Source organism: Taeniopygia guttata, chromosome 4 (assembly GCF_048771995.1).
Source record: "Taeniopygia guttata chromosome 4, bTaeGut7.mat, whole genome shotgun sequence".
NCBI classification, from domain to species: Eukaryota; Metazoa; Chordata; class Aves; order Passeriformes; family Estrildidae; genus Taeniopygia; species Taeniopygia guttata.
The window spans coordinates 43,431,285-43,449,745 of NC_133028.1; the positions used below are offsets into that span (position 1 = coordinate 43,431,285).

At 37.6% G+C, this 18,461-nt stretch overlaps 1 long non-coding RNA gene across 1 annotated transcript; it reads left to right on the top strand.

Annotated features, from left to right (window-relative positions):
* The first annotated feature begins 8,498 nt into the window (after nt 1–8,498).
* Nucleotides 8,499–13,042, top strand: LOC140683970 (uncharacterized). The gene is made up of 2 exons (XR_012055686.1): nt 8,499–8,992; nt 10,899–13,042. It is a non-coding gene; the product is annotated as an uncharacterized lncRNA (long non-coding RNA).
* The last annotated feature ends 5,419 nt before the right edge of the window (nt 13,043–18,461 follow it).

An 18,461-nucleotide genomic window follows, 5' to 3' on the forward strand; every position in this document is an offset into this window, starting at 1 on the left:
TGTGTTCCCCACCTTATTCCTCACCTTCTTCTGGTTCAATTGTAACAACAAGGGACTCATAGAAACAGAATCATTCATGTTGGAAGAGATCTCTGGAAACCACCTTGGTCAAAACCTTGTTTAGAGCAGAACCAGTTAAACCTGGTTGCTCAAGGTTTTTTTGCAGCCCAGATTCAAATGCTTCAAAAGTTTCTAAGAATGGAGATTCCACAACTTCTCTGGGCCATTTTTCCAGTACTGAACTGCCCTCATGGTAACAAATTTTGTTCTGATACCTTGTGGTAATTCCTATTTTCTAACTTACTCCCATTGCCTCTTCTCCTATCACTCTGTACCTTCAGTAAAAGATAAGGGCATGCTGCCGGCTCACATTCAACTCAATTTCATACAAACTCCACCAGTATCTCCAAATCCTTTTATGTGGAGCTGCTCTTTACCCATCTGACTTCTAGCCTGTCCTATTGCATGGAGTTATTCCATCCCTGACACAGGACTTTGCATTTGCCCTAGTTAAACTTTATGAGGTGACCATCAGCCCATTCATCCAGGATACAGAGGTCCTTCTGAATAGCAGCCCTGCTCTCTAGCCATATCCTCCAATTTGGTATCACTTACAATCATGCTATACATACAATCCATCCCATCATCTGGGTCTTGTTAAAGATATTATACAGTATTGACTCTGGTATCCAACTCTACCTGAAGGCCCTGCTAGTAAGTGACAGCTAGCTGGATTTTGTACCATTGATCCTAGATAGTTTCCTGAAGCCTTTTGATGTTTATTCCCTTAATTTCAGTCAGTAGAGTCTGTGGCACCATTATTACCATAACATAAGCACTAAAGTGCTGCCAATGAAGAGATCTGGTTGCAGGTTTAAAGCACGTGAGTAAGCAGCAGGTAGTGGTAGTGTGAGGTATAGTAACTGAAGCCTAGGAGGAGGTCTCAGAATCAAAGGGGAGTAAATAAAATGGAGAACAAGTCTCTCTGATTATAATTTATATGGGAAAAAAAATACTTCTGGCACTTCCTTAGCTCAGAAAGTTTCTGAACACCTTGCTGCTGAAGAAAGAGGTTACTCTTAGATATTTTCATACTTCTCCTGGGAGTATGGACTATTTGCTATTGCAGAAGATGGGATATCGGGCTGGACAAACCCATGTGTGACTCACTTTGTGAGTCATTATTGCTTACTTGACTTTCATCTCTTTTCATGTTAAAAACATGAATGTATCAACAGGCTAAGAGGTAGTGATGTAGAAGTTGGAGAAAAGAAGGTGTTGGCTTTGATTTGATAACCAGGAGAATACTGAGAAAGTTGGAGGTTCCCACTATCTTTTAATTCTTTAGAAACATCAATTTATTGCAAATAACTGTTACAGTTCTGGGAAGTACTGTATTTACCAGTTCTCCGAACTTTAATCATTGAATGTTCAGCCAAGTAAGTCAGATGGATATGTGTGGGTAAAAGGGATATGTGGTAATTTGAAGGAACATGCGTTTGCCTGCAAAGGTTTCCTCAACTTTGTGTGAGGGTACTCTTTAATTTCCAATTTGTATCTCAGTCTGCTAGATAATCTTCAGTCTTACTGAAGTCAAAATTGTTAACTTTAAAGTATAGTGCAGCCAATATTTGATTACTAATTGGCTGGCATGTATCTCTCCACTTTTCTCAATTTGTGTTACTTCTGATTTCCAGTAATAGTAAAATGTGTGAACATCACAGACACAAATATCAGGAATTGCAGCATGAAGATATTTATTGTGTAATAATTAAATTTGATAATTGTAGCTATTTGAAGTAAAATTATAAATTGTTCATATAAAATAAATTTGGTTTTAAGGGTAATGAGCTATATAATTTAGTAGCATTGGGAAATAACTTCTTTAAAAGTTGCTGTGACTAATGCTTTTCTCACACTAATTTCATGCTGTTGAAACTCCACCAGCATTAATGGAGTTAATCCTAATTTTCATTTACATAAATGCAAAGACAGCTCAGCCTCAGTGATTTTTTTACATACTGTTTCAAGGGTGCTTGAAATTGCTAAATCCACTTAAGTCCACATAAAAATAAAGCTTAATGTAGAGAGATCTAATTGTTCTTATGTCACACATAAAACTCTATGGCAAAAAACAGAACAATGAAATTCTGTTCTTTGACATTTTGGATTTGCAATGCTGAGTGAATATTCTGAGGCTTTTTGAACTGTATTTTTATCAATGAAAAGTCTGTGAAACTCCTTAACTAAAAATCAGCTTGCGCTAATATTAGCTTGTCTGCTGGTTTCCACAGATGATGGAAGTGCTTAACTGCCTGTATCAAAGAGAAGAAAAAGTATTTGATTTTTAAGACATAAATCGAATACTTCATTTCTTACTCTTTGATCATTTTGCTTATACAGGCGTGTAATCTGACCCCCTTTGCCATCTAATTTTCAACCTCTTTCCCCTCCCGCCCCTTAGTATTGAGCTTTTATCAGGGCCAGATTTCCTCCTCCCCTTCCCCACTACTGCCCCCTCTCCAGGGAGTAGTCATGCCTCCTGCATTTTTCTCTCTAGTGTTTAGAAACCCCTCTGAAATGTTAAACCCTTAGGAAACATCCGCTTCTTCTAATAGCAAGTGCCTTTTTTTTTTTTTTTTTTTTTTTTTTTTTTTTTTTTTGTTACTAGGCTGCCACTCTATGGCCGTGCACATAAACTACAGCTTTAGTTCCACTGGAGTAAGTTGTACTGCAGGAGTTTCTGGGAATGAATGAGAGAACACCTGGGCTTCATGTCCTACAGCGCGAGTATGAATACCTTAAATGAGGACAAAGGAAAAATCTACCATATCATGTGTAGGCATCTACCGACTGATATCCTAAATACATTATAGAGAATTTTTTGATCATTTATAATGTGCATCCTGTAATGCCCTAACATAGACCCTGCTTGTCCTGGCTGTCTAAAATAAGTCTAATTTGAGTTAAATTTTCAAAGGAAAGCAAAAGGATAATGCTTTCAAAATACTCTGGCCAGTAAACAAGTAAACACTTCGACTGACCCATGCCTGGTATCCTTGATAAGTATGAAGTTTTGAAGTTTGAATCTCTGCAACAAGTAAGTCATAGAAGTGAATCAAGTGTTTTAAGAGTAGACATTTATATGTAGTAAACATGATAGTTTATAAGCAGGTTAAAGGGGTATTAAACTTTTCTTAACAATGGTTTCACTTACACAAGGTTAGAATATGCTGCCTAGTAAGTTATTATATAAGTTACTGATTTCATGGCTGTGTCTGAAAATTGAGAGGATTGAAATTTAGCAGATCTGCCTGTGAGCAGAGTACTGTGAGGAAGTTCTAGATTTGTCTTCCTGTAAGCACTTTTACTTGAGTCCTACCACTGTCAAAACCTTTCATAGCCAGAAGTCATGTTCAAAAGTGTAGGAGTGGCACTTCATATGTGTGCACTGTTATTCCTCACCCTTGAGTAATTTTGCATGTTTCCATTCAGAAAGTGGAACAAAAGCAAACTTGAGATGTGTTCCTGCCTTCATTTTTAGCACACCCAATTAAAAGTAAAACTCCAAGGTTGATGGAGATCCAATTTATTGGAGATGTTAACTTTTAAAGAACACAGTCCCTGGCTATGAGTTGTCAGTGACCATCAGTTACTACCTAAAATATTGTAAGGGATTCAAAATTCTACTATTTTCTATATAAATAATGCCTACTGTTTGAAAGTCATCTGAAAACCCGAGTCCAAAGCAAATTCATTCATTCAAGTGAATAAAAGAGGTCTTATTGGCCAGAGAAGCCCAGTAGATGGAAAAGAATCTCTGAAGTTTTAATAGGTGTTTTGCTTTGAATATTTTCCTGTATGCACTCCTAGATTTGCTGGAGGGCAGAGAGGAAGAAGGATTATTAAAAAATAAACAGCTTGCTCTTACAAAAATAAAAATCCATTGTACAGTTTTCATTGATTCAGTTTTATTAAACTGAAACAGGTGATGACCTTTGGCCATGTTAGTAGCATTGTTCCAGACACTCTCTTCAGCATTTTAATATATTTTGTTAATGTAGGTTAATATTATAAGAAGGGACAAATCTTCTTAGAATGGTATTTTCCAGGATCTTCAGCCATAAGGCAACTTTGGTTTCTAAACAGAGCCAGCTGTTAAAAGTGCTAATTAGTTCTGCCGAGGAGGTAATAGTGCCTATGTCCTAATAATCCAAACTGTTATATATAGTAAGAGGTTCTCAATACCACAGTTATATCCCCCCATTTAGGAGTAATATTACAAGACAATTTTACTGTGAACAGGAGGTTAAGAAAGAAGGGGAGATCATAAAAAAATATAATTTAGGTTCTCAGAAAGAAGTTGGACAAGAAACATCTTGGGTATAGGAAATAAACGAGTATAAAAGGAGATATAAGATTACCTCATTTTCTAAAGTATTTCTACAGCAGTCACTGCAAGCAAGAGCAACATAAGTGGTGTGATTTAAAACCATACGCTGAAGTTCCAGGTGACAATATTGAAAGATAATTAAAGCATTTTCAAAGAAGAGGGATGCTGACGAAATAGCCAGAGGCTGTAATGCAAAGGAGAGTGAGTTTGCCTGAAGCACGATGCAGGCAGCGCAAGATCTCTCTCTGTAGTTTATTTGTTGCAGCAGAAGCACCAAGGTCCCAAGCTACCATCAGTGCCACATAAAAATCTACAAAGTGCTGCAGTGCTGCAGTCTTTGACACCTAACACATGCATCTGAAAGGCTCAAATCTACCAGCCAGGCTAGAGTGAGAATTAGAACAGTAAACAGTGAAAAAATATCAACACACTTTCTGTTGGGTGGCAGTGTGTCAGGCAGATGCACATCAAAATATGCAGAGACACAGAGCTAGCAAAAGCCAGGTTAGAAATAATTTGCAATAATGAATTTAACTGTTGGTTGATTAAGGTGAATTGAACTGCAGTTAACACTGGTTTTGAGCTGCTGTAATAAACTGAACTATTTCCTACACATGGAGCTCCTAAAATGTCCATTTTGTACAAAGTGTTGTATTTTTTCCCCTGAAACTTTTGGAAAACTTTGTCACCATCTACCATATTTTTTCTCCAGCATTATTGCTAAATGGTTAGAAATGCCAGTGCCCCATATTCCAGATGTGGCTGCAATAGGCCTGCAACAGGACTATACAGGAGATTATTTATTCTGCTGAATTCTAAATATGAGCCATGGCTATTCTCAGAATGCCACTTTTTCTTTGGTTTTACAATGGCATCACATAACAAACTTATATTTAATTGCACACTTTTCACCTGTCCGCTTTGGTTCTGCTTCTGAGACCACAGGTGGCCCAAACTGATATGTTTTTTTTTAAACAAAATAATATGCCCTCAATATTTTGGAAATGTAAAAATGTCTCAGAAAGACACCTTTTCTTCTCTGTGCATCTAAATTAATCAAAAGGAGAAAAGGCCTATAAAACCAAATTAATCTTATTGTCAAGACATGAAAATATAAATAATAGCTTTTACCTTACATTTCTTTTCTCTTATTCTGTTTAATAGAAATCAGTCAATTAAACAGATTCAGTGTATTTATCTTATCATAGTGTCCAGGTGATTTAGTTATATCCAGAATCCTGTTGTGGCAACACAGAAAGTGCCCAAAAGTAGATTTCCCAGTCTTCCTGATCTTTGCCACTAAAGATGCTGGGTAGCATCATTGAACTAGCAAGGGGTAGAGCCTTAGAGAGGCTGAGTTAATTACCCGCTTCTCCCATTCCTAGTGAAATGCTGTTTCACTTTTCTGTATTTCAGTTCCCTTATCCATTATATTTCCTTCCTCTTGTCTTTTTTGTCACTTGTTTGCTTGTTTCTTTGCTTTTTGGTATTATTGCTTAGGGGTTTTTTTTGGTCTTTTCTACATATTTGTTTGGATAATAAGCTATTCAGTGTAGGAACAGTGCATCTAAACTGTCCAATATGAGTTGGAAACTCTTTGTGTCAGCATAATCACACTAATAAATTCTTCAGCTCAGCTACTCTAGCTCACTTCATTTCACTATACATAGCTCCTCACAGCAGTTCCTCCTCACTAATACTCTGTTTTAGTGGGGATGAGCAGATTAAAATGAGAGTGTTGGACACCTGCTACCACCCTTGCAAAACAGTGGAAGTCATGGTCCAATCCAAACAAGAACACAACCCTAAGAAATACTGAAGGTAGTATCCCCTTGAGCTGCCCAGTGCTCTGCTCTCTCTCACCTCAGATCAAGTTTTGCATTGAAATAATATTTTGTCCTGATTCTCCTGCTTTGTTTAATCGTGTATTGTTTGTACTATTTATTTTCATGTCATGTCTATAAGGCTACCATTTCTTTTCCTGTTGGCTTGACTGCAAAAGTCTTATCCTGAATATGCATGGAATCTAGCACAACCTTCAGGCAGTGGTGAATCTCCAATACTATTATTTATAAAAGATATTTTGGGGACACTGTACACACAGTAGTAAATTTATTGAAGTGTAAAGAGAAAAATGGCTCAATACAATGCAACACTTCAGGAACACATTTTGATATACCTCTCAATCACACAGAAACATGAAGTTATACTGACTGTCATAAAAGAATTGGATGTGATAAATTCTGTGAGTAGTATATTAAATATAAGGCTCAAAAAGCTAGCCACTTTCTCAGTGCCAGCTTTAAGAAGCTGGCTTGATTTTTCTTCAGTCTTACATTTAACAAATTGCCACAAAATTATGTGGGTGTTCTTTTTTTTCCCTTCAAAATATAGCTTTTTGAAACATCATCCTAACATCATCCTTTATGATTCTCATTTCCCATCCCAACTGATAAATATTAATATCTCAGAATTTCCCACAGCTGGCAGAAATGGCAGCTCTTTGTTTGCTAGAAGAGAGGCAAAGGACTGAAATGGAATGGCCCTATTGCCCCACAACTGTGATCCCATCAAATCAATCTGCAGGTTTGGAAAATACATCATTTTCCATTGAGTTACTCAACATTGTACATGTTTTGTGGATAATGTGAGGATTTACATGCCTGACCCAAAACCAGCTGAAGTTTGTAGAAAGACTGATTGTAACTCTTTGGAGTATGTGTCGTCTTCTTCTGACAGAGATTAAAACAGATGTAAAGAAATACCTGTGCCAGGCTTCTGTGCCTGTTTACAATGCAGGAAAAGGATTCCTATTTGCACTGATTTTTTAAGTGAGAAAACCCAATTCTCATGTAGAGAAGAGCCTGACAAATTAAGTAAACAATCCAGCAGGGCTACAGGAGAAATTTTACACTGCATATGTAGAAGAAGAACTGGATTCACAGCATTAGGGAGGATAAGCAAGACTGCCTTTAAGCCATCTTGGTACTTCTCAGATTCTGGGTTGCTCAGCAGTCTGAACTGACTTCCAACTGGTGCTGAGATTCTGGCTCTGACAGCTCTTGTTTGCCATGTTCTGCAAGAGGCCTTTGGATAAACAGCCTTTATATTCCTTATGAGCATAAGGTGAGTAGAGCACAGTTGAAGACGTTTAAAGTGCAGAAGAACTACTTCTATCCTATTGCAATGCGCTAAGGTATTTCAGTGAGGCTCACTCACCTGGAAGCATTGTGCTGATACATCTCTGAAACATCACTGTGCCTGTTCATCACTGAACTTGCTCCCAAGAGTAATATGAGAAATGGAGAAAACATGACACCAGAGGCTGTGGTGAAACCTACACAGAGCTTCTTGTGATCAGAGTCTGGGTTACTGTAGACCATGTGGGTTCATCATAAATGTGCAAGAATATATATTATACAAAGAACAAATACACAAACACAACTTTTTATTGTAGCCAACAAAAAAAGTAATGTAACCAGGAGAAAAGTAAGGAATTATTCAAATATATAGTTGATGGTACAAACAGAGAACTATCATATCAAATGTAAGAATTTCTGTGAAGTAACATCTCAGTGTGTCTTTTCATTATTTTTATTTCCAGGATTAACATGTGAATCATCAGGAGATGCTTGGGGCATTTAGAAGCCAGAAATAAACTAAAATGTATAGCAGTTTGTTCTGATCCTCCCTTTCCTACTGCCGCCCCCTGCTTTCTGTCTCTCTCACTTCCCACTCATTGTTCCCTAAAACTGTTTTTCCTCATTGTGATTATGTCACAGTCCTTCACCAATTATACAAGACAGTTCCTCTAGATGGTTTCTGATTCTATCACTTTTCCTGAATACTCATTTCTGATTCTACCATTTCTCCTGATTTCTCACTAGCCTTTAATGAAAGTGATATTTCTGCTAGCCTCAGGATTTCCTGCTTGAAATAAACTCTCAAGTAGCAGGTGTGAATTAGCCAGGCTGAGTGAAGACAGAGGAACTATGACAACTGGGGGCCTTTTAATCAATATTTCCAATATAAAAGGGTTCATTTTACAGGACTCTGGAAACAAGACATTGGCAAATCAAAAATTAAATCCAATAGACATAATTTTGAAAGGTTTTTACTTAGTTCAATAGCATCTCTTTGGCTTTCTTTCTTAGGAGTGCTGTAAACTTCTGTTTTTCCAGTTTCTTTTTGGCTCACTGTTTGTACTCTGATATCACTTTGCACAGAAAAAGATTGCCTCTTGCAGTGTTCAGTTGCATGTGCTGTTCAAGTGATCTGACAAAGATGAATGGTAATAAAAATTGTTCATCCTTTGAATGTGATTTGGATTACACTGCAGAAATTGTATATCAATATTGGATAGAGCTGTAAGGGGGCTATGCACAAGAAATATAGGGTTATATCTGGACATGATTTGTCATTCCCTTCTTGACACCACTCATTCTACATGCCTGTTCTTTATTTATAGGGAAGAATCATGCTGACATTTCAACATCCCTTCAACTCAACAGTTCAGAATACAATCACAACAAGAAAAGCAACATGTTTACACACGAATGGCCAGAGATTTATTTCAGTGGATTTTCCAAGAATTGAAAGGTAAGCCACAATGCTAATTTTACAGATTTTTGATAAGGAGAGGTCAAATTTTAGGATTAAAAAAAGAAAATACATTTGAATAGCATCCATAAGACAATGAAGAGTTTGGGAAAATAGCATACAAAATTCCCTTTACATTTTAGTAGCAACTACAGGAGAAAACAGATGCTGTCCTGTCATGCAACATAATGTTTTATTTCATTTAGTTCTGGGCTTTAATTGCATTACTAGGGACAAAAGTCAATCTTAGCTTATTTCTGTAAATTATGTCTTCATTACTGACAGAAACAGTAATGATTATGTGTACACAAACAGATGCAAAAGACACAAATAAAAGTCATGCTATTGTAATTAGAAGGATGAAAAAGTGTATTAATTGAATTAAGCTTCAGTTAATTTAATTAACATGCCAGGGTATTGTGATCATGAGCACATTAGAGACATCTTAACAGTGATGATTTTCCATCTCTCATGCCCTCTTCAAATATATATTTTGTCAAACATTAGGAAAATGTGAAAATTCATAGTGTTCCCTGAAAGTCTTGACCAAGTAATGATGCAGAATGAACACAATACTTCTGCTGGTAGAAGACTAAGAATGTCAAAGTATTTCAAAATATCTAAGATGAAGATTACGTCTTGCAAAAGCAAGATATTTTTGTATTTTGAGCTAACAAGAATCTTTGCACTCTTGAAAAAATTCACTTCCCAGGGAGAACAGGAAGTGTAATCAGGCCAGTAAATTTTCAGAAGCCTTGAACAAATTCCAAAAAAAGACTCAGAATAGAAACATTCAGGCATATAACTTTTCCTGTTTTTAACATACCAATTGTAATGTTGGCATATGTGAACCTTTATAGCACTAAGCAGTCACTTTTTTTTCCCAACAAGATATTTTTCATCAAGAAACAAAAATAAAGATCCTATTTCAGAAATCTCTGGTTCAGCCAACATTATGCCAATATTATTTGGCTTCAGTTGCTAACAACTTGCAAGCTGGAGAATTAATAACTAGACTTCAGTTGCCACCATTCACTAATGAGGCTGGAACGTGACCTGTACACCTAACCAGCTGTGAATAAAACAGAAAAAGCACAAGACTCACTTACAACTGTCAAACTAAGGCATTTTCTTTAGTGCTAATCCAAAGATGGATGAGCCCTACTGCTGCAGCAGTATATCAACATTCAGCCAGTGTAAGCACCAGAGTAAAACAAGACACTGTTTACTCCAGAAGTTCTCAATATATTTTTTTCTTCTTGCTTTGAACATTTCCTATGTTTTGCCTTGGGACCGGATGATAAACCCGTATTAATTCCCTTGGAAGACTGTATTTACTGTAATTGTGTAAGATGGACCAAGGTCTTTTCTGCATATTTTATATTATCCTTTTGCAAATTTTTGCATTCCTTTCTCAGCTTTAAATCATTGCTTTGCCAATAGTAATTGTGTATGCCAAAGCTATCAACAGTAGAAAATTCCATATGTTGCTGCACAGATAAAATACAGACAAGAGAGCAACTCAAACCTACCTTCTTTATGTGCACCCCTCCAACTGGAGCAAAAGAGAGGGTGGTCTATGTAGATTTCATAGTTGAATTCTAGATCAAAAACTGTGTTTTAATTATATGTTCAGTTCAATCAGGACATCTCACTTGTTTTCTCTCATCTTGAAGGAAGTCTGAAATTGTTTGTCCAGGTACAAATTTGGTGCATGACCACATCATAGACTTTCAGAACACAAAAGCTTTGTTAGAATCCTGAAGGTTTTGTGGAATAAAGTTGTGTCTGAGAAAGCTGCTTCGGGACTGATAGGTTGTTCCTGGCTCCAGCACAGTGCTGAACACATGGCTTTTGTAAAAGCATCCCAGAAACTCCTTCTGACACTCTCTTCCTTATTTTCCAGACCACTGAATTCTTACTGATCGGGAATTGAACACTGTAGAGATCCTTTAAACAACTTCTGGCGTTTAGACAGCATTGGGAAGAGGGGAGTTCACAGTAGGCATAAAAGATTTTTTCTTTGAAGCAGTTCCTGAATTGATAAAGTTATCCTGAGATAAGCATCCAGGGAATTTTGTCAATAAAGACAATTTAGTAAGTCAATGGGAACAACCATAAAGAGTGCAGAAAGCACAAATGAGTATCTGAAATTCTTTTTGCCCTACTAATTCCTGGATACCACTTCCTGTCCTTAGAAACAAGAAAAACTCATGTAAACTGGAGTGAGGCCTTTTTTGGAGAGAGGAATAGCCAATACCTCCTTCCATGGTGTAAAACCCCAAGAAATTCTACCAAGGCTTTTCTCTGCCTTTCATGCTCTCCACGCTCCTTAAGCTTTCTGCTCAGCAGCCCCTTGAAGAGTGTGGCATTTCCTTTGAGCTAATGAAATTGCAAAAAGCAGCTGTGAGATTTGGACTGTATAAGATAGTTTTCTGTGAGGAAAGAGTGCATTTTCTTTATGGGTAAAGGAATAAAGGTTGTGAAGAATAAACAGTATAAGTAGCTGTAGCTGAGGAAGACAGAAATTTGGGATAGGCTATGGAAGTTACAATATATGCACGTTGGGGAAGAGCAGAAGAGACATAAAGTGCCACAGAAAAGATGTAAGGGAAGTCTAAAAAAGTTTGAAAATTATGCCTTAGGGAAAATCCAAGTTGTTTCAGTTTTCAGTTGAGAACTGTTGTATACAGGTTTCACCCAGAAACCAACTACCGTGAAGCTCTGCTTCAAGGTATGAGTTTACTGTGAGACATTTTCCATCCTTGTCAGGATTTTGCCAACAGCATCCTGAAAAAAATGCTGTTTCATTAATCCATACCTCACTGGGAGCTCCAGGCATTAGGCAGATATTTGGATTTCACTTCACTGAATCACAGGAGGGTTAGAAGAGAGTTCTGGACATCATCTAGTCCAACACCCCCTGCCAAGGCAGGGTCACCTAGAACAGGTGACACAGGGACATTTCCAGCTGGCTTTGGAATGTCTCCAGAGAGGGAGACTCCATGGCCTCCCTGTTCCGGTGCTCTGTCACCCTCAGCGTAAAGACGTTCTTCCTCACGTCAAGGTGGAACTTCTTGTGGTTTAGTTTATGGCCATTGCTCCTTGTTCTGTCACTGGGTACCACTGAATGGGGTCTGGCACCATCCACTTTTATGACTAAACCAGGAAATTTGGTTACTGTTCTACTATCACATTATAAACTTTAGCTTTGTATTTTTTTAATCATATGAACCCTTTTCTTTTGAATTATGCAATCCTATGATCACACTTGGTGAACATGGAAAAAATGCTGAACCCGGTGAATGTGTATATGTATATACAAAGTAATTAGCAGATATAAAAAACAGTATAAGGCCTTCTTTCTTGCTATAGTGCTAAGAAAATTCAACATTGAAGAATTTAGCAAGAGTTCATTGATACCAAAAACACCAGATTGCTTTGTAGTAGCAATGTATGAATAACATGAAACTGCTTCTGAGAGTCAGAAAAAGGAATAGTTCTGGAACTCAGTTTTTCATCTGTCTAAATAGTATGGATATGCCTTTGGGAGTTGTCAGCTCAGAAACTACAGTTGTTTAAATAAGTATTTTTAACTGGAGTGAAGGACCCCTAAAAGCCTAGCTAAAGGAATTCTTGCAAGCATGAGTGTGAAATATATAAACCCTTTAGCTGATGTCAAGTCTTAAGCCACTTTAAAGCTATTATGGAGGACCTGATGATGAGGATGCTTGTCATCATCTATTCCTCTACTGACATTTGGCGATTAGAGTAAAGGTTGTGGTGTAAAATTGAAAAAGACAGGAGTGACACTATCTTGTAGGATTATTTTTCTTTTCCCTTTAATTGCTACTGAGATATACAGGTCCTTCCTTCTTATCAAAGAAATTGAAAAATAACACTGTTAAATCTTACACCATGTTTGGCTGTCTGGCTTAAAAGAAGCAGCTATCATCTACAATTTGTCAGGGGTCCTATCCAAGTACTCCATCAAAACTGTCAAACTGTTTTTTTCATTCAACTTTTAATAAAACAAAATTGTTCTAAGAAGTTGTGTGTTGTTGAATGTATCATTAAAACATAATGTCTGCAACAGATCAAAGTAATTTATTTTTAAAGTTTGAAACACATAATATTCTATTTGTCATAGTGTATTTTGAATTGATTTAAAACTTCTACATTAGAAAAGTGTTTTTCCATTAGTAAACATACATTAATGCATCTAGACTGTTAGAACTTCATTAATATTAAACTTTGCAGCACTGAATTAGTAATTATCATACAAATATTTAACTGCAAAATTATTCTGTTGCTGTATATTAATGTTGCTTTGTGAACACTTCTGTTAAGTGTGAATTCTGTCAGTGTTCAGCACAAGAAAAAAAATGAGAGAATGCCTAAGTGCTCAAAGGTGGTACTGTGGAGGGGAAAAAACCCCAACCCAATCAACTAAACACACACCACCAAATAAAGAATAACAACCAAAACCAGGAGACTATAAATTTTAGTATTGAACTGCAAAGGTTCTGTACCTATATGTCATATATATTTCCAGTGAAAGGCAGTTTAGATGACAGAAGGACAGAAGAAAACAAAATCAGAGCTACTTATACCTTTAGCCCATTTAGTACTATGAAAAACTCCTGAATTGACAAATTGACAAATTACTGCAAGAAATTCCTAAATTTACTGCACAAATTTATGTGCAGTAAAAAAACCCAACAAATTTATGACCCCATTTTACCTTCTGAAAAATTTTTTAGTACTTTGTTTGCTCTCTTCCATAAGTTTTCCCCTTGTCAGCTCTTTGCACTGAAGTGCAAGCTGCAGCAGGAAAGCTGCTGGACTCTCTCCTGGGGCTAACATTGTATATCTTTAGGTATTAGACTCACGTGTGTTCAATGTGGTAATACTTCTTACATCATGCCACTGCCAGCTTGCTTAGCACAACATCAAATTTGTCCTCTATAACTCGGAGGTTATAGAGCAAACGAGCATATTTCAGCACTCAAACTGTGAATCAATTTGGCTTTGACAGCCTTTCATTCTAAGAAGTATTGACCTCTGAACCAGCTCTTTTCCCTTCCATGTTTTCTCACTTTTTTCTACTTCTTTTTCTTAGTCTCTCTAATCATGAAAGAAGTAGAAACAAATTTATTACCACACCCATGATAAGATTAATAAAGGAGAATTATACTTTAGAAAGATGTTTGTTAACAGGACAGGGAAGGAAAGAGTGCTTTTAGCCCACAAAATGTGGAGAGCAGCAAAAGTAACAAAAATTATCTGTAAAAGTAATATTTAAAACTGAAAAGTGTAAGACTCTTTCTCTGAATAGGTTTTCCTCCTTGACTGCCAATTTTCGATCTTTTGAAATTATTATTATCCTTCTCATTTTTTGAGAGCAGTCTCAAAATTCCTAGTTTTGCATCAAGGTGATTTTCCAGGGTTTCAGGAAGAAAGGTCCTTATTCATGGAAACAAATACTCTTCTATTTTAATTATCTCCATTCATCACAAAACCACTTACCTTTAGGCTGCCATCATGCTGATATGCTAGGAGCCACTAGTAGTTGTAAAAATGCAAGGAGAACCTGCATTTAGCTGGAGACATTTCAGGAAGCCTGCAGGCTCCTGATACGTCATTCTCCAGCTACACTAGAACTCATTGGATCAGCTAAACACAAATGGAGATCGAATTATCAGATCTTGGCCCTCACCAATGTCAGCTTCCTACACTGGCCGTATCACTAACGTCATTCATCTATTGAACGAGACCCTTGCTATTTTTACTCAGAACAAAAATAATGTTGTCATGTCCAAAGGGTACATTTTCCTCTTTGAAAATACTCTTTTTCATCCTTTGCATTTTTTAAAAATCTTTTGTCTGCCTTCTTTTGTGGTCTGAGGCTCCTGTATCTCAGCCAAACACTGATACATTCATTGCAGGCTTCAGCTGCTTTGCAGAGCCTAAATAGACATTGAGGCTACACGGGCGACTTCAATTAAGTAGTTCTATAGAACTGACATTTTTTGTTGAAAAACAGTGTCTTTTTGCAGGGCCAAACAAAGTGGCAATTCCAAAGATGCAAATCAGAACAAAATACTTATAAAATAATAACCACCAAGGCAGCTAATTGTAAGCATTCAGCAGAAAGTACAAAGATACATCTACCCAGTTATTTTCTTCTTTTACTCTACCATTGTGAAATTACAAGTATGTACATTACAGCCAAGAGGCATATGATGAAGTAAAATTTCAGTGAGAAATTTCCAGATTTTAATAAGCAAATTGCAGACTTTTTGAGACAGTAAAGTTCTTTTTCTTGGAGAAATGTAGCTATGAAAATATACAAAAGCCTTTTATTCCTACGCATATGTATGCGGCAGAGATTCTCACTGAAGCAGAAGAATGCAATTATTTTTCCTTCATCCTGCCTGTAAGACACAAATACATAGTACTTCATGAAATGCCTTAGAACAACATTTGCCACATGCTGATGCTTTCCTCTCAACCTCCGTAGACTAGAGCAAGTGCTTTCCTTCTTTTTCAGTTTTTTTTTAATTCAGCTTCTGCAACTTGCATCTATATTTACTTTCTCTTCCTATTTTGTTTTTTGTTATAATTTTTATCAGTTTATTTGCTGAAAAGTAAAAGAGGACCTTGGTTCCTTGACTTTCTGAAGAGAATTTCCCACATTTAATTCCTTCTGCACTTCAAATCATTTGTCCAATTCGTTCTCCCCTCCTCTTTGTTTCCTACTTCCTTCAGGTCCATCCAGCAAGCAGCAGAAGTCTTTGTGTGTGTGTGTCTCTCTGTGTGTGTGTGTGTGTGTGTGTGTGTGTGTGTGTGTGTGTGTGTGTGTGTGTGTGTTATTATCTGAGCCAAATGATCGCAAATTACTCTGTCTGGCCTAAGCTATTATTAGACTTGCCAGCAACTGTGGCTCTTTTGATTATTTCAACAGCTGGTTTTGTTGCTTGTCTAAAGATGCAAAAGCACAGCTCTCTCCTCCCCACAGAAACTGCTTACCCAGATAAAGGTCTGTGTCAGGATCTATTCCAAGACTGCTAAGGTAGATCTGCCATTGCTGCTCAATCTACCTCCTGGAGACTTGTTAAAGCCTACCTCCCTTCCTAGGTACCTCTATTATTTACACACCTTTATCAGTTATCAAGCCAGTGATGTGTGGCATTTGACAAAAAAAACTAAAGCTGTTTATCACTTGAAAATACCAACATAAACTAGAAGTGAGTCAAAGCTCACAGACAGAGCATGGATGAATGCATCTGGCAAGCACTCACTAGGAAAGAATTACTTGCAAGAAATTGAGGCATTTAAAACCTAAAAACCACTTCCAAGCTTGAATGCATGTGGCATTCCTCAGGGGTCTGTACTGGGACTCATGGTGTTTAACATCACTGATGGGCACAGTGGCACCCAGTGAGTTTAGCAATGACACCAAGCTCTGTGGTGTGGTTGATAAGCTGGAGGGCAGGGATGCCATCCAGAGGGACCTGGACAGACTTGGGAGGTAGGCCTGTGCAAACCTCCAGAAGTTCAGCAAGGCCAAGTGGGAGGTCCCACACCTGGGTTGGGACAATCTCAAGTGCAAGTACAAGTGAAGAAACAATATGAGAGAACAGATCCAGACTTCTCCTTGGGAGCAGGACGAGGGAGTGTTAGTGCATGAGAAGCCTGACATGTCTCAGCAATGCGTGCTTGCAGCCCAAAAACCCAACCATCTCCTGGGATGCATCAAATAGCCAACAGGTTGAGGAAGGTGATTCTGCCCCAGTACCACGCTCTGGTGAGACCCCACCTGCAGTGCTGCATCAAGCTCTGGGGTCCTCAGGACAAGAAAGACGTGGACCTGTTAGAGAGCATGCAGAGGAGGGCCACAAAGATAACCTGAAAGCTGAAACACCTCTCCTATGAAGACAGCTGAAAGAGCTGAGGTTGTTCACCCTGACAAAGAGCAGACTTTGGGGAGATTTCACTGTGGCCATACAGTACTTTAGAGAAGCTTAAAGAAAGGACGGAGAAGGACTCTTTATGTGGGCAGATAGCAACAGGACAAGGAGGGATGTGGTTTTAAGCTGAAAGAGAGTGGGTTTCAATACTAGAAGGAAATTCTTTAATGAGAGGGTGGTGAGGCAACCCAACAAGTTGTCCAGAGAGGCTGTGAATGATCCATCTCTGGAAGTGTTCAAGGCCAGACTGGATGGGGCTCTGAATACCGGGTCCAGGGAAGTGAAGTTGTCCTTGCCCATGACAGCTGGGTTGGAACTGGATGACTTTTAAGCTCCCTTCCAACCCAAACTATTCTTTTGTTCCATTACTGGTACACTGGCGGTGTGAGCATGCCTACAGATAATTACCCTGAAGAATTCTGTCTACTAATAAGCAACCTCCTTTTAGGAGGATTGAGCATTATTTAATTTTTTTTGCTAAAATTTCAGAAATATGATTCAAGTATTTCATTGAATGCTGCCTTGTATTTTGTTTAAATGTTGTGAAATTTTCTTGTTTCCAGGACTACTGATTAGGAATTGTTTCCCATACTGTTTACAGTAATATGTTGGTTATTGCCACTTGAATCTTGTATCCATGTATGAATTGTATCTTAGTTTGATCTCTTCCTTTCTGGTGAAATCCATGTTCAAACTTTTACAGACATTTTTTGAATGGCTTCTCTAGCCCTAAATACAGTCACTGTCTCATGTGCATTTCCAGCTGGCAGAGTTTGATACATGGCCAAGCGGTTGCTTCAGGGACTTTATAATAAATTTTCTATAATTTCATTATTGCACTTCCATTTTTAAATTGGACTTCCACAGTGATCACTAAAGACCTCTTGATGATTGTCAATATTAAACACTCGTGATTACTCTATACTCTATTATGTGATATTTTTGGAAATGTTTTCTTAGTAGCTGGAGCTACTCTGTTCAGCATGATTTTCTTAAGCCTAAATTTTGTCCAAATGTATCTTTCTATTTTATGTGCATGGAAGCCTCTGTGTCAATTTCATCAAGAGCAACAACAACAAAAAAAGGCTTAATCTAGTTTTTGAGGGCTCTTGGAATTTGTGTTATGTTCTGTGGTTTATTTCTGGTTTTTCCTTCTTTAGTAATTTTACATTATACCAAGTTTCCTTTCTGCCAAACAGCAGTGGAATACATAGTACAAAAAGAAGATATTTGGGAAGTGAAAAGTGGAAGGTCCTTGTTGTTCTTAGTGGTTAATGGAGTTTAGGAGCTGAATACAGGTAATGCATTTTGGCTTTACCATAGAGAACCAGCATACAAACAGCACACAGTTTGTTTTACATGGGAGAGTCACTTCTGTCCCTCACACATGCACATATAAACAGCACGTACCTGTGACAGCAGTGCTCCACTGAAGAGTTTTGTATCGGCTCTAGGTCATGTATAAGGCATGTTGATCTTGCACTGAATTTTTTAAA